General features: G+C 46.6%; 1 protein-coding gene across 1 annotated transcript in view; it reads left to right on the plus strand.

The window, feature by feature from the left end:
- Window positions 1-18,296: 18,296 nt before the first annotated feature.
- EIF6 (eukaryotic translation initiation factor 6) overlaps window positions 18,297-26,714 on the plus strand; it is a 106,938-nt gene continuing 98,520 nt past the window's right edge. The window contains exon 1 of the mRNA XM_078652198.1: window positions 18,297-18,618. The gene's annotated coding sequence lies outside the window, so the exon portion shown is untranslated. The remainder of the gene's footprint in view (window positions 18,619-26,714) is intronic.

Raw genomic sequence — 26,714 nt, forward strand, 5'->3', positions numbered from 1 at the left:
GCCCCTTGCTGGTAAAAAGGAGAACAGGTTTGTGTCCATCGACCTGATAAAACCACACTATGTGGCCGATACTAAGCAGTAGGCCAAGTGAACTCCGACCAAGTAGCAGGCGCACTAATCTGGCTACAATCCAAGAGGTTCAAACTGAGAGACTCATCACCTTTGAGGAATCTGCAGTGCGAAAAGAAGGACTATGCAATAAAGCTATGGAACTTGTACATCTTGAAACCCAAATAACAGTTTGTCAAGAAACACCTGTCTACAATGAAGTAACAAGTGATCAAGCGGTTCCAGTGATTTCAACGAATCCTGATGCAATCCCAACAATTGACAGAACTGCCTCTGGCTATTTCATTAACTTTGATACGTTTTCCGAGGATCTCAACGAACCTGAAACAACGCCAGTGAAAATAACTTTCAAAGAACAAGCAAATTAGTTTTTTCATCACTTGGAAAAGACTTATCTAGTTTCACCATGGATTGAACTTCAGATTATGTTGGGTGTACTTTTTCTTCTACTTTGGTTAGCTCTGGTAATAACTCTGGGCATGCTGATGAATGGAAGATATGTCAAAAGGGACACAGCAAGTAAGAACATCAACTTACTCCTCAAACCACACAAATCATCCCATCATGAACAAAGAGACTTGTCTTCAGTGAATATCACAGCCATTCCTATACCAGGTGGTATAGCTTGGGACAAAACAGAATATGATTTTTTTTTTCGTCGGAGCTGTTGAAGATTTCACACGTATTCAAGATTTCATTAAGTGACTTTGTTTCATCTAGTACCTTTTTTGATGATTGGGACTTCGAGACTGTTAATAATATGATGTCAGACCTAGAAATGTCTGCAGTGTTCACTAATCATGAATATTAGGAAGGTTCTTTAGACTATGAACAAATGTATTGTTATAATTACTATGGTCATCATTTCTTGCACAAATCTGCAAATCCTAGAAATGTATTAATGTATAATCAATGGGAACATTGTCCTACGCCAGCAAAAGGGTAGCTCAAAAACTTTTTCCAATAAGTTTCCATACTTTTCAGGGTTCAATGTATCAAATCCAGAATCATTTTACTTTAAAAATGTAAACAAAACAGGAATGAAAGGTATGTTGACCAATACAAAACAGATTTATTCTGCAGCCTTTTATGCCCAACTGTCTAAACTAGGTTTCGACTTTTGGAAAGAACGTTGAGACAAAATCTGTTTGGGGCACAAAAGATTGGCAGGTACAGGGTGTAGAAGCTTTATTTTGAGCCTTCATCATCCCTGAGCAAATTATGTTTTTGAATGACACTGTCCAACAGACATCTTGCCTTGGGTTAGCCAAGATCAAAGACATGAACAACCCATCCATACCTACACCTACACCTGAAAGTAATAACACTTCAGAGGGGGAGGTTAACGTACATACTATTTTACATCACAACAGAACAGATCCAGATTTGAATAAACGGTTGATCTGGCCACAGACACAAACAACTGTCAAGATAGATTCCTGAACAAAACACAGGGTTTCACATTCACTAGGCCAGACTCAAGATATGTTCAAAGACAGCATCCTGGAATAGTAACAACATACAGTGTAGGGAAACTGTGCCTTGATTGGTTACATAGATCGACACTTAAGGATGTAAAGCAATACTTATCTTTACTTAAACATGGCGCTGATCTTAGGGAATTCTTGCTAGGACCAAGAAGCCCGTGTCATAAACGTTTTATATATGTTATGTTATATGTTATGTTATAAGCTGTTTTGTAACACGCTCAATTACTACCGGAGTATCCTGGCACGGTATACCGCTGGGGAACCCGTACTGGCTTTCCCTGTGGGATGGTCCCTACTGGGAGTCCCCAAGGTGAAGCCAGGCATCCCGGCGTTGATGGGGCCGTTGTGGAGATTAGGCAAGCTAATGCCCAGAGTTTCCGAGTGGGACTCCTGGTTAGAGTAGGCACCGAGGCGAGAATTATCGAGTCCGCTGACCCTGGTCCACGACCCAGCCGCGTCAGGAATTGAACCCTGGTCCCGGGCCGACTCCTGCTTCCGGGTCTGCCGCCTCTAACCAGTGAGCCACACCACTCCACTCCATTATATGCCGGTATCCATGCTGCTTATAATGAAGCATGGAAGATTACGCAAGCAGAGACTGCAGAAAGAATATGAGAAATCGATTGTATTAATTTAGAGAACACTCTCTATGTAGTTGACAATAGGTTAATGACTCTGTCATCCAGGATATATTCATTGGACAGCATAGTGTCTTCTGCCATAGACATCATGGAACAGGACTTGGTCATGTTGCAGCATGGTCAGTCGCAATTACGTTCTATCATGCTATTAGGCTGGATGTTACAAAACCTCCATTCAGGCTATGTGCCTTGGAGTTTATTCAATACTACATCACTGTTTTTAGAATTCAATCTCACTGATCAACAGATCAAATTGGCACAAAGGGGAGCAGACTATACGGTGCAGAGCACTGAAAAACTGGAAAGATTGCCATATACGGTAGCAGAAAAGCCAGCTACTGAATGGATAATACATGGAACAATCACTCTACCTGTTACAATTTTCAATTTTCAGTATTGCCTAAAACACATACCAGCAGGCACATATGAAAAGTTGGGTAAAGAATACATCAAGACATGAGGGGCGTGGCTTGGCCGGCTGCAGGATGGCCGCACTTTGAGTGGGCTCTGCCGGCCAAGCGATCATATCCATAATAATCCTGCAGACATCGCTTATCTATTGGCACTAAATTTCTAATCCCTGCCTCTGGGGAACACCCGGCACCTACCTGGCTGTTTCCGGCGATTCTTCGGACATTCCAGGCTCAGTTTTCAACCTCGTGGCTGACGCCGGACCCCTGGGCTGTGGCCTGCCTTCCCTTCTGCTGGGCCTGGAGCTCCCTACCGGTGGATCCGCTGTGTGCCTGCTTCCTGGCCTCTTCGACGGTCCCCCGACTTCTGCGGTGAGTCGTGCTACTGCCCGAGGGGCTCGCTGGTGGGGGCTGTTCGCTGTGTGGCCAGGCTGCGTGGCGCTGCGGCCTCGCGGCAGCCTAGTGGTTCCATCTCTGCCCCGCAGCGGTTGCGGTGCTGCCTGCAGCTTGGCTGTGGGGGTGGTGGGCCCTCCGGCTTTCCCCTGCTGGTTTTCCCTCTTGTCGGATGGTGCCGGCTTCCGCGATCGGGAGGTTTGTCGCCTGCTTGCTGCAGCCCTCGCGCTGCCTGGGGTGCCCTGCGGCGTGGCCTTGCCTGTGCCCTCTCCTGTCACCTCGCTCCTGGGAGGGGACGGAGTGCGGTTCGCTGCCTCTCCGCCGTGTGTTCCTGCTGTGTGGTCCTGCTGTCTTGGAGGGCGCCCTGGTGCTTGGTGGCAGGGCCGAGTGGCTGCTCTGTCCTGGAGGGTCCCTTGCGGTTCTGTTTCATCGTGCCTCCCGCGCTGATCACTGCTGGGCCTGGCCTGGTGGCTGCTGGCGCCCCTCTGTTCCCTCTACACTGATTCCTGCTTTGGGGGCAACACCTCGGCGCTGATGTGCCCGGGGATGGTGGGCCCTATCTTCTGCTGCCTGAGGTATACTGGCTGCTGCCTTCTGCTCGAGCGCTGGAGTGCGCACCCTCGCACCACTTCTGCGGCCTGGGTGGGGCCGTCCTGGGCACAATGGAACACTACTGCCGTCCCTCCTGCCTTCTTTCCTGCGCTGCCCACGTTGTCCTGTGGAGGGTCACGGCGAAAGCATCTGCCTTTCCTTCCTTCCCTGCCGCCCCTGGTAGTGCTCTGCTATTGGATCTGCCTGCCTCCCACCTTGTGATCTTGCTGGTAATCTGGCTGCGTCTGCCTGTCGCGGTCCTACATTGGAGTGTATGGCTGAAGACCGCCACTGTTGAAGTGTGGATGCCTTGCTTGACCGCCGATTGCGAGGAGGATTCTCCCTTCGGGCTCCACGTCGGTACTTACCTCCTGCCTGTTCCCAAGGGGTGTGGCCTGGTCGGCTGACAGTGCGCCCCATTCCTCAACCTGCTACATGCTTCCCTCTGCTGGCCAACCTGTCGGGAGTTCGGCGCAATACTGCACCAGCTCGTTTCAACGTCTGCCCGGGCCATCCTGGTCGCATCCGGACGCTTGCTGCTTCCTCCTTGCTGCTCCCTGGGGTGCCTCTGTTGTGCCTTGTGTAGAGGTCCTGGCTGAAGCCCATCCACCGTGTGCCCCTTCCTGCGGCCTGCTACTGAGGCTGCTGCACTGCTGTTACTCCTACATCCATCAGGGCTGTCACAGCTGGCTGAGACATTACACCATGGGTAAGAGTGATCCTAAACAGCCCAAGATCGCCTTCGAGCTGCGCAGATCTTCCCGCCAGGACGTTGCGGGCGCCTAGGGTTCCGACCCCGCTGGCGGTATGGAGGTCCCCCCATCCCGAGAGGACGATCTCAAGGCCATTATGCTGGAAGTCAAATCCACGGTGATGGGAATTGCCGCTCAGCTGGACCAGAACTCGACCCGCCTGGACAAGGTGAAGTCCCGGGTGGACTCCCATGACAATCGCTTACTGCTCGTGGAAACCAGGGTCTCTGACCTGGAGGACGCTGCCACCCAGGACCGTCAGAAGTTGTTGCAGATGGACAAGATCCTCGCCGTGATTCGGGACAAGAATGAGGACTTGGAGGCCCGCTCCCGGAGGTGTAACCTACGCATTACCGGCATCCCGGAATCCACAAATATTTCCAAGATGGAGGACTTCGTGGAGCAGCTGATCAGGGAGCTGTTTGGTTCAGTACTGTCCACCGTCTTCATCGTAGAGAGGGCTCACCGCTCGCTGGGCCCCCGCCCTGGTCCCGGGCTGCCCCCGCGTCCTATCATAGCTAAGATCTTGAATTACCGGGACCGGGATGCCATCCTATGGGCGGCACGTGACAGGGGTGCCATCACCCATCAGGGTAACGCTCTTTCCTTTTACCCTGACTATACCCTTGCAGTGCAAGCCGCTTGGAGAGAATTCTTCCCTGCCAAATGCCTCCTTCTCAAGCATGAGGTCCTCTACTCACTGGCCTACCCGGTGAAGCTAAGGGTCCGCCAGGGGTCGAAAACATTCGTCTTTCCAGATCCTGGTGAGGCCCTGGCCTTTGCAAAAAGACTGGACAAGGAAGTCTGTTCTTCTCCCGCTAAGTCTCAACCTGATGGAGCTGGCCGCCTCAGCGACAATGACTGAGTAGTGCATTCCTCACTGGACGTATACCTGTTATTCTTCTTCAAAGATGTCTGATGAGAATTCCGTTTGGCTACCCTGCTCCTTTGCAGGGGTGTATGCTTAGCCCTGCCATGCCCCCACGGGATGATTCCCTCCATTCCCACCGTTCCTCTGTTTCCTGGTTGTGGGTTCCTTGGGTGGGAGGGGTGGTTAACTCAGCCTGATTGGGGGGTTGGAGTGGGAGTGGGGTGGTTGGGGACAGCGCAATGGGAGTTGTTCTGTTGGGAAGGGGGAGGGAGGTGGGGAGGGTTGTGGGAAGTATGTTTCCTCTACTGAGGATGCGGCTTCAGATTGCCGCAGTGTTTTTGTTCTACTCTGATTCTAAGTGCTTACTCATTGCTGCTGTGCTGGGGTTCAGGTGGCCCTGGTTAACCGCTGTCTTGTTTATTGCGGTTACTTTCAGACGTTTTCTTATTGATGCTGTACTGTGCATACTGCCATGGCTGTCCTTGATTCACCTGCTTGGTTGTGTTCCGCAGTGCCTCTGGGCATACACTGTCTTTAATTGCTGGTTATGTGCTGAATGTCGCCCCCTTTTGCTCCACTGCTCCCTACCCCCTCCACCATGTTCCATCCTCCCGGATTCGTCACACGTCTTGAACGTGCGGCCCGCGGCTGGTCCACACACCCTGTTCCTCGCCTGCCTACTCCTTGCTAACGCGCCCTCCTCTCCCTGTCCGGGCTGTGGCTCCCCTCTCTGCCTGGTCCTCTGGTGCCCGCCTCTTCCACACGCGCGGGCGGACTGCCCTCCGGCCCTACACCTAGGCCCCAGGGGTTCGTTCTGCTTTTCTCCATGGCCCATTGGCGAGCTGTTTGTTACACTGTCTCGCTCACTTTCCCCATGACTGAGGTAGTGTGCTGGTCCTGGAATATCCGGGGCTTGAATGATCACCGTAAAGCCCGTTTAATCCTCTCTCACTTGCAGCGACATAGGGTGGATTTGTCTCTTGCAGGAGACCCACTTGTTGCCTGGGTCTACTTCTAGGCTGTGCTCCCGGTATTGGGGGGAAACCCACTCCGCCACCTATTCATCCTACGCCAGAGGGGTCTCTATCTTGGTGAGGCAGGGCCTACCTTGGCAGACAATCCGAGTGATCCAGGATCCGGAGGGACGTTACGTGATTCTCAATGGCGTGCTCTTTGCACAGGCAGTAACGCTTGCCACGGTCTATGGCCCTAATTGTGATGATGCAGAATTTTCCTTCATGTAGGTCACCTCATCTCTTCATGTGGACCTGCCGCTATTCTTTGGGGGGGGACTTTAATATTGCTATTTCCGCCTCCTTGGACAGATCTGGGCCCTCCTCATCCCACCCGCGTGTCACAGCAGCTCTTGTATCTATCCTCTCAGACAATGCTCTTTACGATGCCTGGCGCCATTCCCACCCCACGTTGAAGGAGGGCACTTGCTTCACTGGAGCCCGGGGCTGCTGGTCGCGCATCGACTTTTGGTTGACCACGCCAGACACCCTGTCCTAGCTAGTGGATGCGGCGCACATGGCTCGGACTTTTTCTGATCACGCGCCAGTCCAGCTTCGCATTCGCCCTCCGCTCTCTTCACACCGGGCCTTTGCCTGGCGCCTTTCTCCTGATGCACTGTGTGATACCACTTTTTGCACGGACATACAGACAGCGATCACTAATTATTTTGATCTCAACGCGGGCACTGTGGACTCGGCGTCTACCCTTTGGGAGGGATTTAAGGTCGTCATTCGGGGTGAGTGCATTTCTAAGCAGGCAGGGGTGCTTCGTTCTATCCGCGCCACTCTGATGAAGCTTGAGGCGGAGATTCGTGACTTGGAGGCTAGTCAGGTGACCCGCCCTAGTTCTGAGACACTGGCCCTTCTGCGTAAAAAACACACAGAATTTTCGGAAGAATCCGGGCGTGAACTGTGCTTTATAGGTAGGGAGGGTCGGGCGCGTTGCTTTGGTGAGGGGTATCGCCCTGGCCGTACACTCGACAACCTTCTTCGCCCCCCCGCGTGCCGCTTTGTATGTAACGGCCCTATGTTATGGTAGGACCACTTCCCCGGTAGAAATTCAATCTCGCTTTATTGACTTCTACTCCCGGCTCTACTCCGCTGGCCCTCCTCTGCCGAAGATGGACTTCGATCCATATTTCAGGTCCATTGCGCTAGTCTGGCTTGAGGACTACCACCGCAAATTTCTTGATGAACCATTCTCCAGGGAGGAGATACTGGCTGCCATTGGCGGTCTCCCCAGACTCGACGGCCTCCCGGCCACGTTTTCTAAAACCTACGCCGACATACTGGTGCCGCACCTTGCCGCAATGTACAATGATTCACTGGATAATGGCTGTTTTCCACCCTCGCTCCGTGAGGCCTTGATAACTCTACTCTTGAAGCCCGATAAACCTGCGGATAGCCGCAATTCGTACCGTCCCCTCTCCTTAATCAACATCGACAACAAAAGCTTTGCCAAACTGATCGCGTCCCGGTTACTCTTACTTATGCCCACCATCGCCCTTCCCGACCAATCAGGGTTTATTCCTGATAGAGCTACATTACATAATCTCCGCACCATCTTCTCGGTCCTGCACCAAATTAACCCCCAGTTACTGGCTGTCGCCGCCTTACTGGACACCACAAAGGCATTTGACACGTTAAAATGGCCCTTCTTGTTTTATGTCCTGCTGTGCATAGGCTTCGGTGAAATATTTCTTCGCAAGGTCAAACTCCTTTACACCAATAGCCAGATCTCTGACCCCATTCCCATCGCTAGAGGCACACGCCAGGGGTGTCCGCTGTCGCCTATGTTATTTGCCGTGGCCATGGAGCCCCTGGCCGCTAGATTGTGACAGCACCACACTCATAGAGGCATTGGGTTCACTTCCCGTTCGCTGCTAGTATCTATGTACGCGACGACGTCACGCTGTACATTCGCCATCCTCAGGAGAACCTTAGCCCTATGGTTCGAGAAATCATTCATTTTGGTGGGTTGTCAGGGATACAGGTGAACTGGGGCAAGTCGGTCCTGTTCCCCCTGACTGACGCTACTCTCCCTTTCACACCCGATTTTCCTTTCGTGTGGGCCTCAGGCCCCACGCGCTATTTGGGGATTTGGATCAGCAGAGATAAAGACGAGCTTTGGAGATCGAACTTTGGATGCGCCGTGGACTGGTTGGAGTCCAGGATTTCATCATGGAGCCGACTCCCGTTATCTCTGGCAGCCCGGATTGCAATAGCTAAAATGGTGGTCCTCCCTAAATTCCTTTATCTGTTCCTAAATATTCCCATTCCTCTTACTTAATTTCATTGGTTTGGGCTGGTAAACAGCCAAGAGTCGCTTATGACACCCTCACTCTGCCCATGGTCGCTGGCGGAATGGGTGCGCCTAATTTACAGCTTTACGCCCTGTGTGTTCAGGCTAGTTTTCTGCATTTCTGGATCCATCCCTCTCCTTACCAACCGCTTGTTGCGGTGGAGACGGATGTAGCGTCTCCCTGGCCCCTATCCACGGCTCTGTTTGCGCCGTCGGTGCGTCCCCGGACTGAGATCAACACGGTCGCAACGCTACGTTGGGCTTGGTCGGGCCTGTGCTGTCTCTCTGGCGCTCCCATGCTCTCCGCTAACTCTATGCCCATTGTAGATCACCCGGATTTCCCCTCACTTCAGGTGTCCAGCTCGTCTGCGAGTGCGAGGCGTCTAGGTCTACTGACGATCGCGGATCTTTACCCGGGGAACACCTTTTACACGCTTCCGGATGCATCGGGACTGCCGGATACACTTCTCTACTATCAGTTGCGTGCCACCTGCCGGAAATTGCACTGTACCTTTCCTCAGCCCCCTCCTACCATGCCCGCTCTGGATTTCATTTACACTTCTTCGTCCCCGCGCAAGCTCGTGACTCAACTGTATGCGCTCACTCTGGTTCCTTCCCCATTTTCTCCGACTGTGCTCGGATGGCATAGAGCACGGATCTCGACACCGATATCTCGCCGGCGGACTGGCTATATTGTTGTAACCAGACTAAGAAGCTATCGCCTAATTACCGTCTCCGATTGATTCATTTTAAATATCTGCACAGTTTGTACCGCACCCCAGTGCAGCTCCACAGGCTCGGGCTTCTACCTGGTGATAACTGTATGCGTTGTGCCGCACCGGCGGCAGATTTTGCTCATCTTGCATGGCTCTGTCCTAAGGTGTCTGATTTCTGGCAATCGGTTTGTTCCGCAATCTCTGATATTTTTGGTGCGCCGGTCAGTCCGAATCCCTCTCTGGGCCTCTTCGGTTTAGTAAAGTTCTGCCCTGATGCCTCCCGCCGTCTCATCGCAATGCTGCTGGTGCTTGCCAGGCGTAGCGTGGCCATGTGTTGGGGCCGTCGACCCGCCCCCAAGGTTGAGAGTTGGTTGGAGGACGCTTCCCGGTGTCAGACTCTTCTGTCGGAATTTTGGGACTTAATGCCTGCTAGGTCCCGGCCTGTTGACATTCGGGGGCCCTCTGGTTGCTTATTTGCCTTCCCGTCTCCGCTCCAGCGGCACTGCCTCTCCCACGCTCCCTGCCGGCCTTGGGTCCGTGCCGGCCGCCGGTGTTGGTTAGCTGCCTGCTCCCCTCCCCCCCCCCCCAGGCCCTGTCAAGCCCTCTTTTTTTTCCCTACCCCCCCCAGCTCCCTTCTACAGCTTCGTCCGCTGTCAGGCACAAATAGTGATTGTTAAGGATGCCTATAGGTCTCCACAGCTATCATTCCTGTATATTGCACTGCATGCCTTGTCAATTATCGCAAGTATAGAAGCATTTGGATAATGCACGATGTACCATGACAGCTTTTAATTTGTTTCAATAAAGGTGTTTTGAAAAACTAAAAAAAGAATACATCAAGATATCCTGAGAATTACCTTACACACACACAGATGTTGGAGTGGGGGACGTGAATTGTTTCTTAGTGGTAAAAACTGTGAAAATGCACTAAGCGGTTCTCTCCTTTGTCAGTGTATAAACTTACACGGGCCTGCAATGGTTCCTCTAACAACTTATCCTGCTACCTGCAAGGTTCACCGACTGCAGTGATTGATCTAATATTTGGACAACTTTCAAATGAGAGTTGCCTCATGTTGAACGATCACAGCTGCTATGGCATATTGCCAGGTATACCATATCTAGTTACTGTGTCAGCCAGGGTCACTGCTGTATGCAAATATTGTTTCCAAAAACCAAGACAGACAGGGAGTCACCTTTATGGCCTTCACTGAACATCTCTTATATGCGAATTGATACTTTAAGCAGAATGAAAGCTATTCTTTTGCAAAAAACTGTGCCACTGACCTCGGCCAAAGAGACCTAAGATCTGCAAGTCGCAAGGACTTCTGCCGAGATACATGCTCGCTTAACTACAAACTGCCATATACATTTCTCCTAAATGTTAAGTCGTATCTTAAACATGTCTCATAGGAGCGGTATTGTACATCTATTTAAGAACGTATGTTCCGGACTGTTAGCACCTTTTCAAGTAGTCCAAGGAATATTTCCAAACTTTGTGCACTCGGTGTTTGGCGGACTGCTTCTCCTTTTGGGACTCGTTGCGGGGATACTATTTTTGCTCCTTCTGCTACGATATGCAAGCCAAATCACCAGCGCCACTCCAAGCACCATAGAGAGAGCTCTATTGGAGATGAAGTGTTGTGAGCGCATCGTCCAAATTTTGGGATTAACTTGTTTACGAGAAAGAAATACCGCATCGTTTCTGTCTTTCAGACCAATCTGGCGAGATTGCATCTTACCTGTGCTACGCTGCCTGCTATGCGGAGAAGAATGCGTGCTAGACATCTGTCTGACACTTCCATCAGTCATGCCAACGGATGTTGATACTTCGCTGGACCCGGTAACGGCACATACGCAGTGTTGTCCCCAAGGGTTACCAATTGAGATGACGGCATTCATTGAGATCTCACAGACGCAAAATGCTGCTGCTGAGGTAAGAGAGGAAACTACCGGCACACATGTAACATCCGACTCGAACATTGCTAATGCAACCAATGCTGAAGGCGATGCTTCACATCTAGGTTTTACTTTTATTCTTTCTCCTACTCAAACTTTTAAAGGAACCCTACTTTACCGACCACCCACCTTGCGAACACCTTTTCTGAAAGCTCTTAATCTTTTGTTAGAACCAGTAGCCGCCAATACACAATACACAATACTGGGTGATTTTAATTTTCATTTAGAAAATCATGCAGACAAAGATTCTACTAGGATTATTTCTGATTTCTTGGCTGCCGGTTTAGAACAACGAGTTTTTTCAGCCACTCACCAAGCTAGTCACACCCTGGACGGTTTATTTACAAATAACTCACTTGTGAATCAACCCACTGTGATTCCACTCACCTGGACAGACCACTCGGCAGTAAAATTCTCTATATTAATTAGGAACCATAAAAACTCTATGCCCACTATACGCTCTCAGATCAAATGCCGTGATTGGAAAAATATTGATTACCCTGTTTTTAATAACATTCTCAAATCCACAAAACCCAAAGACTTAGATGATCCATATGAAGCTTCTAACAACTATGGGCGGTGGCTGAATAATGCACTGGATAGTGTAGCACCTATCAAAAAACTGCAGCCTAACCGTAATAAACCCTCTGCTCCTTGGTTCTCAGAACTACTGAGACTTGAGAGACAACGATGCCGTAACTTAGAGAGGCGCTGGCGCAGTAATTACGACAATAATGATAGAGAGAGATACAAGATAGCTCTACATAGCTACAAAAAACTCATCATCAAGGAAAAAGGTAATTTCTTCACCTCACAAATAGAATTAGCTCAAAACTCGAACAAACAGCTATTTCAGGGGGTGAAAAAACTATCCAACCCTCCGGCCCCCGATTCCATAGAACCATCTCAAACCTTTTGTAATGAAGTTACAGATTTTTTGAAAGGAAAGGTTACAGATATTTTCGATAATTTTACCAAAAAAAACTCTGCCACCACAGCGGTTCCAGATAATTCCCAAATATCTACAAGACTGGAAACTTTCTCTTCACTCTCTCAGGCCTCCATGGAGGAAATCATGAACACTGTTAAATCAGGATCCCCTATGGACCCATGCCCCCCGTCCATCCTTAAATTGGTCTCTAATCAGATAGCCCCGGTGCTCACTAATATCTGTAATGCTATGTTCATGACAGGTGACTATCCTATAATTTGGAAGAAAGTTGTTGTGAAACCTCTACTAAAAAAAACGACATTAAATCCAGCTGAGTTAAAAAGTTATCGACCCATTGCCTCGCTCCCCTATCCATCTAAGGTTTTCGAGAAGGTAATTAATCTACAATTATCCAGTTTTATTGACAAGAACGAGCTGCTAGATGATACCCAATTTGGGTTTAGAAAGGGCCATGGGACCGAGACTGCTCTGATAAAAGCAGCAGAAGAGATCAGGATAATTATGGCCCAAGGCAGTACAGCGGTCCTGATACTTCTAGATCTGTCTGCGGCTTTCGACACGGTCGATCATAACATCTTGATCGACCGTGTCGCTGCCATTGGCATTCAGGGTAAAGCTAAGGCTCTATTGGCATCCTTTTTATCGGACAGAGAGCAGTCTGTCAAAATGGGGAGTTATTACTCGCCTGATTTCATCCTGCCTTGTGGAGTTCCCCAGGGCTCCTCGCTAAGTCCGACGCTTTTTAACATCTATGTGTCGGACTTGGCGAGGGTGATTAAGTCATTTGGCATTGGATTGACATCATACGCCGATGACACTCAATTAGTCCTGGCTATCCACAAAAATGGAGCAGCAGTGGCCGCTAACTTCCAGGATGGTATGAGAGCGATTAGCACCTGGATGGACCAGAACTGTTTAAAATTAAACTCCGATAAGACGGAGGTCATGCTATTTGGTGAACTGGCCCCGTCCTGGTCCCCACTCTGGTGGCCACTAGAGCTGGGAGCTCCTCCCCTACCGGTATCAAAAGTCAGGAATCTTGGAGTCTTATTCGATGATAGGCTAACTTTTGTCAGCCATGCTAACGCAGTAGTATCAGCCTCCTTTTACACCTTGAGAATGGTAAAGAAACTACTTCCTTTTTTACCTCCAAACACAGGTAAAACCTTAATGTCCACTCTGGTTCTGTCAAAGGTTGATTACTGCAATGGTCTATTGTTGAACGCACAGAAGCAAGTCCTGAACAAATTACAGCTTGTGCAAAACGCTGCTGCAAGGATCTTAACCGGCACATCTAAATTTTCATCCATATCTCCCATCATTCGCCAATTACACTGGCTGCCGATTAGATGTCGCACAAAGTTCAAGGCCTTGTGCATTATTTACAAAACACTGAACAACACTGGACCAGATTTTTTTAAAAATCTATCAGTATCTATACACCCAATCGATCCCTACGTTCTTCGGCATCCCAGCTGCTAAACATCCCACGCACTACGAAAGCAACATGGGGAAATAAACGCTTTGTAGTGGCTGCTTCGAAACTGTGGAACAAGCTTCCAATTTACATTAAATCGAGCCCTACCTTACTAATATTTCGGAAACACCTTAAAACTTGGCTTTTTAACCAGTAGATTTAGTAGGAACCTTTTGCAATCTTAGTGAACTCCAAAGCCGAGACACAGTAAGGTATTTGTGCGCTCTAGAAATTTTATAAATAAATAAATCTATGTGCAGTTAATCTTCTAAACGAGGTCATCCAACTGTCACTACAATGATAGACAACTTTTTTACAGACTTAGAAGATTTCATGTTTTCTCCATGCGCTAACACTGACTTTTGAATGTGGCACACAGTGTTCTGAGAGACTTTGAATTTGACCTTCATTTTTGAAAACAAAGAACTTTTTCCTATGATTAAATTTCTTTTTTCCAAATTTGTATTTTTCTTTTTTTGGAACAAGGTAATCTGTTTAAAGTAGAACTATTCATAGAGAACAAGAATTCTTTGAATACTATCAGAGACAATATTTGACCTTGTCCACATACAAACAGTTTTATGTAATCTGACATGAAATGGTTTCGGCCTTTCTTCTTCTGTATTTACCAGCCATTTTTATAAATGTATATTTTCACGCTTCATTCATTTAGCATTCGAATGTAAATTTATGGTTAGAATTAAACATTGCCTTAATGCGTACAACACCAATGCATCTTTTATGTGTACAACCAGTTGTAATGCATTTTTATGTATTTTGGAGGGGTTTTCACATTTCATGTATAGATATGTTTTAGATATGTTTAAACATGTTTAGAATTTAGTAATGTCGTACATAAGAAAGTGGAGTGGGTGTTGTATGTTGATTTAGATTCCAAATGAATTTCCTGATTACTGCCCTTATTTAGGTACAATTCACATTTCCCTTATGTAGGCATAGAAATCCAGTCCTTATTTAGGCATAGCCCATTCTACCCAAATACAGGCATGGCTACTTCCATCCAATCATCTACGTCACAACGATTTCTTGGAAAACCAGACTCTTAAGCAGAAGGGACTTCCCCTAGCCTGGATATTGATTTCTCCAAGAAACTCATTATTATGCATGAACAACTATTCCTTAGGGGTTCATCCATGACGTTCATATGCCCGACTTTTACGTCAATACTGGCATTCCTAAACACCTTCAAGGTATAAATATACCTTCACTTGCTATAGCAAAGCACGGTGTGGTTCGGTGCAGTTCGACTACCTACTTACACGACGCCGCTCGCTACAGCAAGTGCCGAAGGAAGCCAACTCTCCAGCTGACGCGCTGATCAGAATCTGTCATCCTCCTGCCGAGAATCCAGCTCCAGTGCTTCCAACTCCCCTTGCGTGGAGTTGGGAAATCAAGTCCCGAGACAGAGATACCAACCTCTCTCATTCTAAGGTATGGAGCTGATTAAAACCTAGAGAAACCTTTGGCAATTATTGGCAAAACTAAACCTATGCTAAAAGACAAACACCTACTTCTTCCTTCGTACTAGACCTAGGTTAGGTACACTGGGGTAGGCATATTTTAGAAGCACAAGTTGAGTATTTTAGCCTGTGTTATTTATGTATGTATTTTTACATGTCATAGCAACAGACAATGCTATTACAGTATTATTTTATATTACTGTTCTCGCTGTACCTATTATACTTTGCAATCTGTCTAACGATTGTAGCAGTTCACCTCTCTTGCATGAGAAAGAAGACTGTTCAATAAACCCCTTTTTATTAAAACACCAGTCTCTCTATTTCTATGCAACTCTGTAGAAACGAAGTATGCACGATTGGCTGAGTGAAATAGTTATCTATTGTTTCCACGACTCTGAAGATATGTTTCAATTCTAGGGGAAACAAAGTTGTCATGTTTATGCGGTTGTCAGAAACGAATCCCTTCTTGTTTATTAGAGAAAGTTTCTAGTGATCTCTGAGTTAGCTGGCACACACACACTTACGTTTAGTATACTCGATAGAGACATACCGAGCCCAGTCCTCTGTCTAATCATAGTGTACAATATTCCAATGCGCAGAGCCTATTGGGAATATAGGAACTACATTACAGAGCAAGAGTCGAAAGAAATGGCTTTGGGCCTTCTAAAGGAACACATTTAAGAATGATAGCTTTGTGCCGACATTTTCTCTAAATGTTATTTCACATGTATTTAGGTAAGCACACTTCTCCTGCGTATGAGTAATAGCTGAATTATTTTGTGACTCTTAATAATGCATTTTTTTTAAAGATTCTTTCACGTTACAAAGCAAACCATTTTCCTACTGTCCTTTTCTATGTGAAAGCATTTCAGCAGCAGTTTAAATGCATTCTAAAGTGCAATTCTAATATGGTTTGTAAGTCGTAATTTGTTTTTTAAAATTATTTCCCTCCCTCCCATGCTAAATGGGTAAACCAAGCAAGCTTAATGTTCAGTGGGGCCAACTAGGCCTACATGTGAGTGGTAACAGGGACAGAAGTGGCCACAGCACACTAAGCATGGCGTAGATCCTCCCTTCAAGCCAAAGTGGTGTTGCATGTTACTTTCCTGAGTCGCTCTACACAGCTTCCTCAATTTGCATGTCACTGGGCTATGATCCTTTTTTCAACAAAGCTTTCTACTCTGACTCTTGGACTCTTTTTCACTGCAGTTGACCTTCCTCCCTCAAGGACAAAGTCAAACAACACTTTATCCAGAGTTTCTGGGTCCCCAAGACTTTTCCTGACTTGGAAAGAGAGCTGAAAGTCTGAGGCACCAGTTCTGAAGCTCAAGAGATAACTCAATTACACTGGTGTGTACTCTCCTTGCGGCAAAAAGTATCCTGGCCCCAAAACCCTGAGTATGCACACAGTTTTTATGCCCGGCTGGTCATCAGAAATGTGAATTCCAATGCTGTTGTGTTCTGGGTTATTTGTGATTTTAGGTGTCGGTGGGGGTCCACAAAGGCTGACAGTCATAATGTGTGAGCTTCAGAATCAGCAGATTGAGAGAAGCAAGTTGGCATGTTCTGGGAGGGCATGAGAACAGACACAAAACCGGGGGAGTTGATCTCTATCAGGCATTACACAGTTCTCCTTGTAGTAACCCTCCTGAATAAGAAGCATAAAGACACTACTGACCTGCACTTGCACTTTCATGGGCAGTCAAATCAAATCCTTCAACTATGGGGGCAGGCTGACTTCAAAGGCAGTGTATGGAGTTTTCAGACCTTCCTTCAACAAACAAAACCCCTGAATAGGCTGAAATCTAGTCTGCATTTTATGAGTCTCATATATATATATCTGTTCCAAATGTCATTACTGTTCCCATAGAGTCAAGCACACACACGTACATCCAAAGCTAGCATGCTATATATATCCCACAGGAAAAGAGCAAAAGATAGACTTGAGGAAGACTAGGCAATACGTTTAGCAGAAGAGAAGGACATGAAGGCACACTAGGCAAAAGGCAAAAAGGAACTGACCTTCCAGAATAGACACATGGTGCCACCAATGCTAGCCCCTCATAGCCTACTGATATGAAATAAGTCACATTCAAAAGAAGTACACTTTAGAAGTACCTCCTGACCTCAGAACCATTCTGTGGAGTCTCATTTCACTCACCAAGTGTCACCCATCACGGGGTTGATTAATGCAAATTAGTCCCTTTTACAACCATAGTGCACTGAAATATGGTGTCAAGCAATTTTGAGATCCACCATAAACACTCCTAAAGTGTGCACCTGTATAATGGAGCAGCATAATTTTAGGCTTCACCTTCCAGATATAATTTATATGCATTTACGTGTGATTCATATATTCAAGAATGTGTCTAACATTCCTTAATCTGTGTTCTGTTTTAACAGGAATTGTAGTAGGACATCACATTAGCTGTTGAGAAGATCATATGTTAATGTCCTATACTGAACGATAACCAATTTGATCGTAATTACTGAATGTATTTACACATAATAATAGTTTGATTGCTAAGGATTAATAATATTGTAATGAGCATTCATGTTTGACTCTTGAGTTAACGTAGCCTGACTCTGGGCCTTAGCAGAGTATGTCACATTGTACACTTGCTGTTGTGCAGCTTTTCTTTCCTCTGCAGGTGTGTTATCGGGTTCTTCATTGGCTATAAAAAGGTTTATTGCTGTGTATTAGATTGATAGTGAGGCCTGGGAAGGGAAAGCTGGCAGCAGATGTGAAGAGATGATGGTGAAAGAGCCTACTGTACCTGGTGTGCTTGGAAAATGCAACTCTCAAGGACGAGGAGATGTGTAGCAAAGTGTGTGTGAGTGGGAATTTGGGGAACCTACCTCTCAGCAAATGCTGCCACTGGATTGGTCTTGGACTGTGGGAGCGAGATATGGATGTTCTGGACCATTTAACTGTGCTTTCAAATTAGTGTTCCATAGTTAGTTTCGGGCAGACTTTACTCTGGACTTATAAGAGGGCATACATTTCCGTTGTGTTTTTCCCTGAGTGCAAAGCTTTATGCTAGGCACTCCTTAGTTTCTCCTGAACTTCCAAAGGTCACAGAATTTTGACGCCTTCTTCCCTTCCTCTTTAGAAATCCAGATTAATGATTGACTAATTTCTTGAAAAATAAAACTTTATGGTTGGAATACTGTCCTCTCTCGTCATTGGGAAGCCTTTTTGAGTTCACAGTAATTGTGAAGTAATTTTGATGTTAGCCCCTTTTCAAAGCTTCAAGTTGATAACCAAAGTTCCATACAACCAGGGGGGTATTCTGTTTGCTAATTTCACCAAGCGACGGTGGTTCAAATACCCCCAGGTGGCAGCGATCAGAGAATAGTTTCTCACTGAAATTTAGGGAGCTAGAGTAATCAAGAAGAAATCTGGAGTCGACGATGCCCAGTCCATGCCCTTACAATCTGTGGCCAAGTTTGGAAGATTGACAGTGCTCCAACAGGTTTGAATGAGTTCGCACTAGCTGAGGAGTGAGTATTAATAAGTTTGCTTGTAGTGATTGTGTATGCTAAGCTTGCAGTGTTATGTCACAGATGTGTGTCCTGCAGTGTGATGATGCTTTTTGACTTATCGTATAGATGCACATACATGCAATGTTGAGCAGTTGAAGTTGTTATAGAGCTCATCGCAGTCCAAGATCCCAGGATAGATGAAAGTATATTGTTGTTAACTTGTCTGCTAGGGTTTGTAGTGCTGGTTCGTGAGGTACGATTGAAAACACAATAGATAGTTAACCGTAACTTTGTTCTCATCTGTGTGCATATTAACATCAGAAAACATTATATCTATTGTCCCCATGCATGAGTGTTTGAGTTTCTTTATGAGAGCAGAGAAGGATTTTGTATTAAAAGTGCTTGTTTTAATGCTTTTAGAGAGTTTCTGTGTGTGTACGGGGATATTATAAAGGTGGGTGAACCATTGCAAGAAGCAAGAGTTGCATCACAGTGTGGCACACTGGATTGCTTGGTGGGGCAGGTCCTGCAGTGGTATTGGTTGTTACATCTTAAAGTATTGTGCTGTGATGTCAGGATAAGGAAAAATGTGCACAGATTGGATACTGGTGCTGAAAAGTAGTCAATTGGGATTTGATACTGTAGGCAGCTGGCTCCTTATATGAAATACCAAATGAAGTATATCGTTCAAAGAGTCCAGGAGTTCACTTATGAGTTGACAGAGGCTCCCAAGATGCTCTACTAGGGGTTAGTGTGGTCAAGCAGCCTTAAGCTTATCAGAGAGGAATGTTAGACATCTACAAAGACACACAATTGTCAATAAATGATGCACAAAACTCAATAAGGAGATCCACACCAATTTATAAAAATAACACATTTCTTTAAATATGTTTAAGGCACCAGAATCAATACGATCAGGTAGGTACATTTTGCAAGAGAAATACTTTGGATTTGAAAAAGTCGACTGCATTTTTCAGAACCTGCAATGTTATCCTATGGGAGGAAAAACAAGTGTGGCATTCAGGTAAAGTACAGCAATTTATGAGACCAATCTCTGGGGCTTGAGGTAAGAATCAGGCGGGGCAAAAGTAGCACCAGCAGTGACACTATGGCGGCCGGGTGCAGGGGTGCAATACAGCATCGGGTGCCCAATGTGAGTCAAAAGGTGTCAGTCTTCTTGAAAAGAGGGTGCAGGTTTTGACTGGGAGGCCAGTCTGGTTGAACCACGCAAAGGGCTCAAATCTTGCGATTCTAGGGGATGTGGGAACTGAAAGGAAGTGACCCGATTAGGGCCACCCGGGTCACTGTCGACCACCTCTCAGCCTTCCAAACAATGAAGAGTGGATCAGGCACTAGAGAATAGAAACCACGTTATTTATTAGTATTGCGCTACAGGGGAGCCCAGCATGACCAGTCTCCTGAGATGACAGTTGAGGGACTGGCTCCCCCAACATAAAGTCCGATATTATATATTCCCAATTTCCCAAGAACACGCCCTGACTGGAAATTTAGGGTCCAAGCAACGGTGAACAAAGGTAGCCAAGAAGGATGGTCCTGGGTCTGGGTACACTCTACTCTATCTCTGCTCCAAGGCCATTTGGCCTGTCTCTACCATTCTAAGATGTGGGAACAGGTTATCAAACAGCGGATGTATGCAGCAATATAGAGTACATTCATTAGTGCAACAAAATTCGGCCTTGGGCAGTACAAGCTGAAGGTACAGGAGGCGGTTTTCTGGAGAGACAAGCAATATAAGACAGAAACTGATTTGAGATCACAAAACGAAATGTCGGTTACTAATAAAATGGTGGCATGAATGCTAACTTAACATGGAACATAACATGAACATTACGATAAGGACATTTCAAATCTAACAGGACACCAGTGGTCCTCTTCTACTCTGGGCAGGTTGGCTGGGTGCAGAGGGTCTTTGTGGTGTCTGGTTTCTTCATCTGTGACCTGCAAATAGAGGCTGCAGGGGATGTCAGGGAGTTCACGAGGGATGAACCCAAAGTGTACTCGGTCTCTTGAGGGCTTGGGGACCGCACTGCTACTGTTGACCCACTTCGACATGGGATGGGGGCTTGGCTACAGTGGTGCTTGGCTGCGTCAGGTTTTGGCGATTCCTGAGTCCTCACAGTTCTTCTTGGGGTGCCTGCAGGATGCAGGGGAGCAACCCCACTCCTCCACTGGAATTCTTGAGTTTTCATTGAAGGCAGGCCATCCTCCCAGTCTTCAGAGGCATGACAGCTGCAGGATGAGACGTCTTTGGATCAGGTTCGACAGGAAACAGCAGACAGGCCGGTAGGGGTGGTGCCAAGTCAGTTGCTTTTCTTCTGTCTTTTGCTTTTATCGGCTCTTCAGTGTCCTTCTTCTTTGTTGGTAGTCAGGTTCTGCCCTACAGGTGCCAGGGGCTTAATATCACAAGGCCCTCAATATGGGACGTTTAATTTGAGAATAACCAAACATTTGAGGGATCTGTTATATGATATGCAAATTCCACCTATATCTGCCCAATTCGAGGCTTTAAATGCTTGGAAACGCACTGCTCATGCCAAGGACAAGGAGAAATATGAAAACAGAGCTAAAAGAGCTATTCGTAGTTATATAGACGCTAAATGGGATGCAGAGCAACAGAAGTGGAGAAAGGAAAAAGTTGAGGGAGTTAGTATGTACCCTGTATTAACAAATAAGAAATCTAAGAAACAAAAAGCCAAGTGAGAGAAAGATGCTGAGAAACCAGACCAATCAGGTAGGGAAGTGACTTCATTGATGGTTTCCTAAATGACTTTTTGTCATCCCATCCTTCACCTTATAATGCTGCCCTACCTTCTAATAGTGATGGTGTCACTAATAGTGGTACTACTGCTACGGTCCCAGTTAACCCCAATGTTGCACAAACTGGAGGACCCTCTCCAACCCTTCAAGCAGCAGCTGTGCCCGATCTATCTGTTGCTAATGGAGCTATCACAGGTGCCTTTGGGCAGCTGCACCTGTTTATGGATTGCCGCGATCTACATTTCCCGCATACCCTGCATTGGTGATTGGTACTCAGATGCCCACCACACTGGGGGCATTAGAAGGAGTGCCTCAGCCAAGCTTACTCCTAGGTCTCAAAACTTCCAGGTAATTGGTTGGAGTCCATCTCAAATTGCTCAGAGTATTTGACCTGGAGAAAAGTTAGAGTTCACAACCACGAGCACACGTAATGAGCAGTTTCAACTGAGATTGATTAATTAATTTGCCTCTTTAGCAGATTTCCTGATAGTTATGTGACTGTGGTAGCAAGCCAGGAACATCAGTCCACACCAGGTGAGAGACCCTTAGATGTTGTTAGACTGCAAATAAAACTAGGTGATTTAATCTTGGGCAATCTCAACATTTCTCATTTAAATAACTTCACCTCAATTGAAATGCATTGCCAATGTTAGCTCCATCTCAATACAAGTCAACAACCAAAGGTCCATGCAACCAGTGAAGGATTCTGTTTGATGAATGCACCAAGAGACTGAGATTCAAATACCCCCTCCTAAAATAACTATGTGTCAGTAACGAGCATAGAGACAAGTTGTCAGCACAGCACTTATTTAGCTGCCGACTGGAGGTTATATTGTGGGTCGGCAAAATGTCAGGCAGTACTCCGGGTAGTGCCATGGGTGTGCCATGAGAATTGTCCTTGTGCCATTTTGCAGGCTTCACTCATCAAGGCTACATCCGAGATCAAGTGACTGACATCTTCTCCAAACTAAGGTGGCACTCTGGCTTTAATTTTTATAGTTCGTTGTAAATCTGTCACTCTATGCTCATGGGCCAACTTGGGCTGGCCATAAGGAATGAGTTGTGACTCAGACCGCTCCTAGAGGCCAGGCAAATTTTGTGGTAAGGTGTATCAATATATAAAACACCTGCTCTGGGGCTTTTGATGAGTGATGAGCCACATAATAGAGTCTGTGGGCCCGATTCACAAAGGTAAACTGACACGAAAGTCTAACGTTATGACTTTTGGTATTCACAAAGGGCATTTACGAGTAGTAAAGTTAGACTTTTGTCTCATTTCAACAAGTTTTGGTCTTAAGTTTAACTGATACTAGACTATTGGTCTCAGTTAAACTTAAGACCAAAACTTAAGTAAAATTGAGACAAAGGTCTAACTTTAATACTTGTAAATGCCCTTTGTGAATACCGAAAGTCATAAAGTTAGACTTTCGTCTCAGTTTACCTTTGTGAATCGGGCCCAGAGTCTATACTGAAGCAATGGAAGCTACATTTTTAATAATCATCTGTCATGGGGCAGCAGTAATCTCCAAGTTTTGTAGGACTAGCAAGTGCTCAATCTTATGTGTACAAATATTTTCTAATGAAAAAAGGAGTAGCTGTCACCATGACTCAGCACCCTAAGCTGCAATATCTCAGAACACATATTTAAGCGAACGTAAACCAGTGTTGTCTTGACCAGTCGGTGAACACTACAGTTGAAGCATTTTAACACTGATTCTGATAGCTTCCTCACTTTCAAACAACTTCACCTGAAAGTTTAATCTGAGGTATCAGCTACACAATAAGGGTCGTCATAGGACATAAGGAGAAGGGGCAAAAGGAGAAGGGTAGATGACAGCAACAAAAGGAGGAATATGGGTGTTACAGGAGGACAGATGTACAGCACAGAGACAAAAAGTGGGGTGAGAAGGTGGAGGAAGAGAACAGTAAAGATAGCAAAAATATTCGAGAAAAGGAAAGCTAGAGATTAGAAACAGAGCGAGAGAGAGAGAGAGAGCGAGAGAGAGAGGAGATAAACGGAGGACTGAGACAAAGGAGGGGATACAACGAGGAAAGTGGGGATTGAGAACAAAAAATGTAAAAAGATAGAAGGGAGAAGCATAAAAAGTAAAGTGAAGATGAGGAAGATGATCTTAGCAAACAGAGGTGCCAGGAGCTTTAAGGTGCACAAAAGAGAAAGATTAACCCCTTCGATGCGGATGACAAAGCCAGCTCCTCATGGGCGTTACCTGCGCTACGCGGATGACGAGCTGGCTTTGTCACAAACCGGCCGTTTTTTTAAAATCAGCACACAGCGGGAAAACGCGGTAGCGGTTAATAGTGCGGTCGAGGCACTGCCCCGGTTCTTCTGCAATACAGCAGTCTAGTTGCCTGATTTTGGTCTGGGGTAAAGGACAATATGCTTATTCCTGCATTCAGTGCTAAATCTGGAAGAAAATCCATTGGTGACATTTCTGCAACAAACATAATTTGATGGTGGTAATGCAACGGGTGGATTCTCTTGTAATCTCATCTCTTCCTATAGAAACAGGATTTTCAATTACCACCCAAATCTGAATCAGGCACTACAGCTGCCCCCACCAGAGAAAAAACAAGCTATGTTTACTGCCCACGCTCACCTTTAGAAGCATGTGGAGCACAAATCAATCGCAGCACAATGAGCACTTGAAAGTATTTGGAGAATGGCGTCACCTGCAATTGTCAGGGTCAGTGACAACATATCATCAACAGACAGCTGATACACGTATTTATTTCGGAATCATTGACCGTCTGTCCTGGTATGAAATCATTCATAAGCACAGGGCCCACAGATGCACACTGGGAACATTCTGTTATCTGACCTGCCAAAAGCACTGCAGGAGCATTGCAGATGTTTTAAAGCAGTTTCTGGACAATTACACTCCACAAAAAAGGTAATTTAGAATAGCTCTCATTACTTGACCATAACAGCTTTGTTTCCCTCGCTAATAAGGTGGCCAACTTTGTCAGAGAAAAATAGCAGCCATTTGTTCACATTGAGTAATTTCGGGAAGGCCAGGAGCAGCCAACTCGTTCTTTAAAAAGGGTTGAAGTAAAATCCTCTTCATTCTTTTCAACACAGCAATTTGCCTCTGTTTTGGTTTCATAATCGTATATAAAAAGTATAGACCTTTCTAAATAGTTTTAAAGTAGTCAATCAAAGTTTATTTGATTTTCATAAAAGAAACTATAAGAGGATACACATAGAAAATAGTTTACACAATCATGATTGTAACCCTGTGGTTCCCAAACTGTGCGCCGCGGCACCCCAGTGCGCCGTAATGAGGTGCCAGGGGCGCCGCGCACACTAGGGTGACCAACCGTCCGTAAATTCCGGACCGTCCCTACACCTTTTATCTGTAATTTTGGCCATCACAGGGAGCAGCGCTGCTCCCCTGCGAGAGGCCTCACCCCCGCTGATGGAGCCGCCTCGCACTCCTCCAGGGGCACAAGAGCAGCCCCACCCCGCCCATTGAAATTCTGTATGGGGCTGATTGCCACTTACTGAATGACAATGGGGCAGTCAGGGGTGTTCAAGCATGTGGTGGCGGCCTCCTGCCTCAGTGTACAGAAGGGCCTTCTGTTAGATAAAAAGTAAAACGCCCATCCTGCAATGTTAGAGAACACTAGATTTAAAGAAGCCTGTGAAATAAGTTTAAAAGAACAGGTTATCCTTCTTTCACTGTCTCATCATTTTTTAACTGAAGTATTTTCAATATTATATTCAACAAAGCCATGGTTGCTGCTTTTTTATTTTAAGGAACTAGCAACCATTGACAAAGCCAATAGTCCTGGCTTGTTGTTGGTGCAATGATACTTGCTGTATTATATATCTGGATGCAATGACAGAAATCACATAATACCAGTCGGGCGCAACACTATGCTAAGCGCAGATTTTTAGCCTAGGTGTTTTAAACTGCGCTCTTAATTACATCCAACAACCCCTTTGAAGAGACCCCCCAGTTTTTTTACACCGCTTAATGTCAGGTAATGCCCCGCTCTTCGGGATCCGGGTGATGCTCAAAGGGTCCACCTCCAGACCTCCCCATGCTTGGTTCCGATCTGTACCCAAAGCTTAGAGGTGATCTGGCGAGGGAAAAATGTATAAGGCCGAGATGGTGCGGCCCGAAGGGTGTCAACCTGAAAAACAAAGGAAGAACCTGTTACCACCACTCTATGGCACCTCACTACATAGACGTCTCAATGAGGACGTAAGCGTAACTTGGTAGGATTACCGGTGTGGAACAACTAACGCGGTCACCCGACGCTCTTCTCGTGTGTACCTCCCTGAGATATACCTACAATGACACAAGCACAGGTTATTCCTTTCCTGCTTTCCGCTATAAGTCTCTATCCTTTCCGCCTCCCTTTTGTGTACGTACTAGAGCCTCACACCCCGATGCCACTAATGAGCATGACAGGCCTCGCCCTTCAGCGGTATTGTCAGCAATGATACCAATGGTTGAACTATTCCCTACTTCTGTTCCGTCACAGAAGTAAAGGCGGGAATTCACAGTTGCACCAGAGCCCAAATCAAATGGAGAAATAGAAAAACAATAAATAAAAGAAGGAACAATAAACAAGGAGGGTCTACTGGCCAGATAGCCTCAAATCCTACCGCCAACCTCTAATGGAGTCTACAGAATCACTGGGCTCCCACGTCGACAGTAGCAGGCGTCTCTTCTATCCCTCGGAGCGTTGCTTGCAAAAGGCTTCCCTCTCCAAACCAGCAAAGGGAGAGCAATGTCCAGCGTCCGTGTCTTCGCGTTTAAAACAGCGAAGCACCACAGCACCGCAGAGTGTGTCAGCCGACACACCCCTTTCGCCCTGGGAACACCGATCCAAAGGTGGTCGTGTCTTCGCGCAGCTCCTTCTGTGCGAAGCACCACAACCACTCCAACAAGGAGACCGCGTCTCCGACGCTTCCCCTCCGAGATGGTAAAGTTCGCGACCCAGCCGGGTCGAACACACTAGAGTCCGTGTCTTCGCGCCTGAACCAGCGAAGCACCACGGAGAACTAGCAACTAACGGGCAGCCGCACCATTAGTCCAAACACGCTAAACGAATCCGATACAACCCGACTTCCAGGTTCAGTCCCAATATGTAGGTTCCGCCCCCATATCACCGAGACTCCTGGGACTTGTAGTTTCCCAATTCTAGGTAGGCGCCGTGGTTCGGGTCTCAAACCCTGACACTTAAAGCCCTGGAAACAACACCATGTTACAGTAACCTCACATCCTGGCACTGTGCATCATGCATGACTTCTACGTTTTCAGTCTGTCTATGTGCAGGGGCATAGTGAACTCTCCCCCACCGCA

This window comes from Lissotriton helveticus, chromosome 7 (genome assembly GCF_964261635.1).
Source record: "Lissotriton helveticus chromosome 7, aLisHel1.1, whole genome shotgun sequence".
Classification (NCBI taxonomy): Eukaryota; Metazoa; Chordata; class Amphibia; order Caudata; family Salamandridae; genus Lissotriton; species Lissotriton helveticus.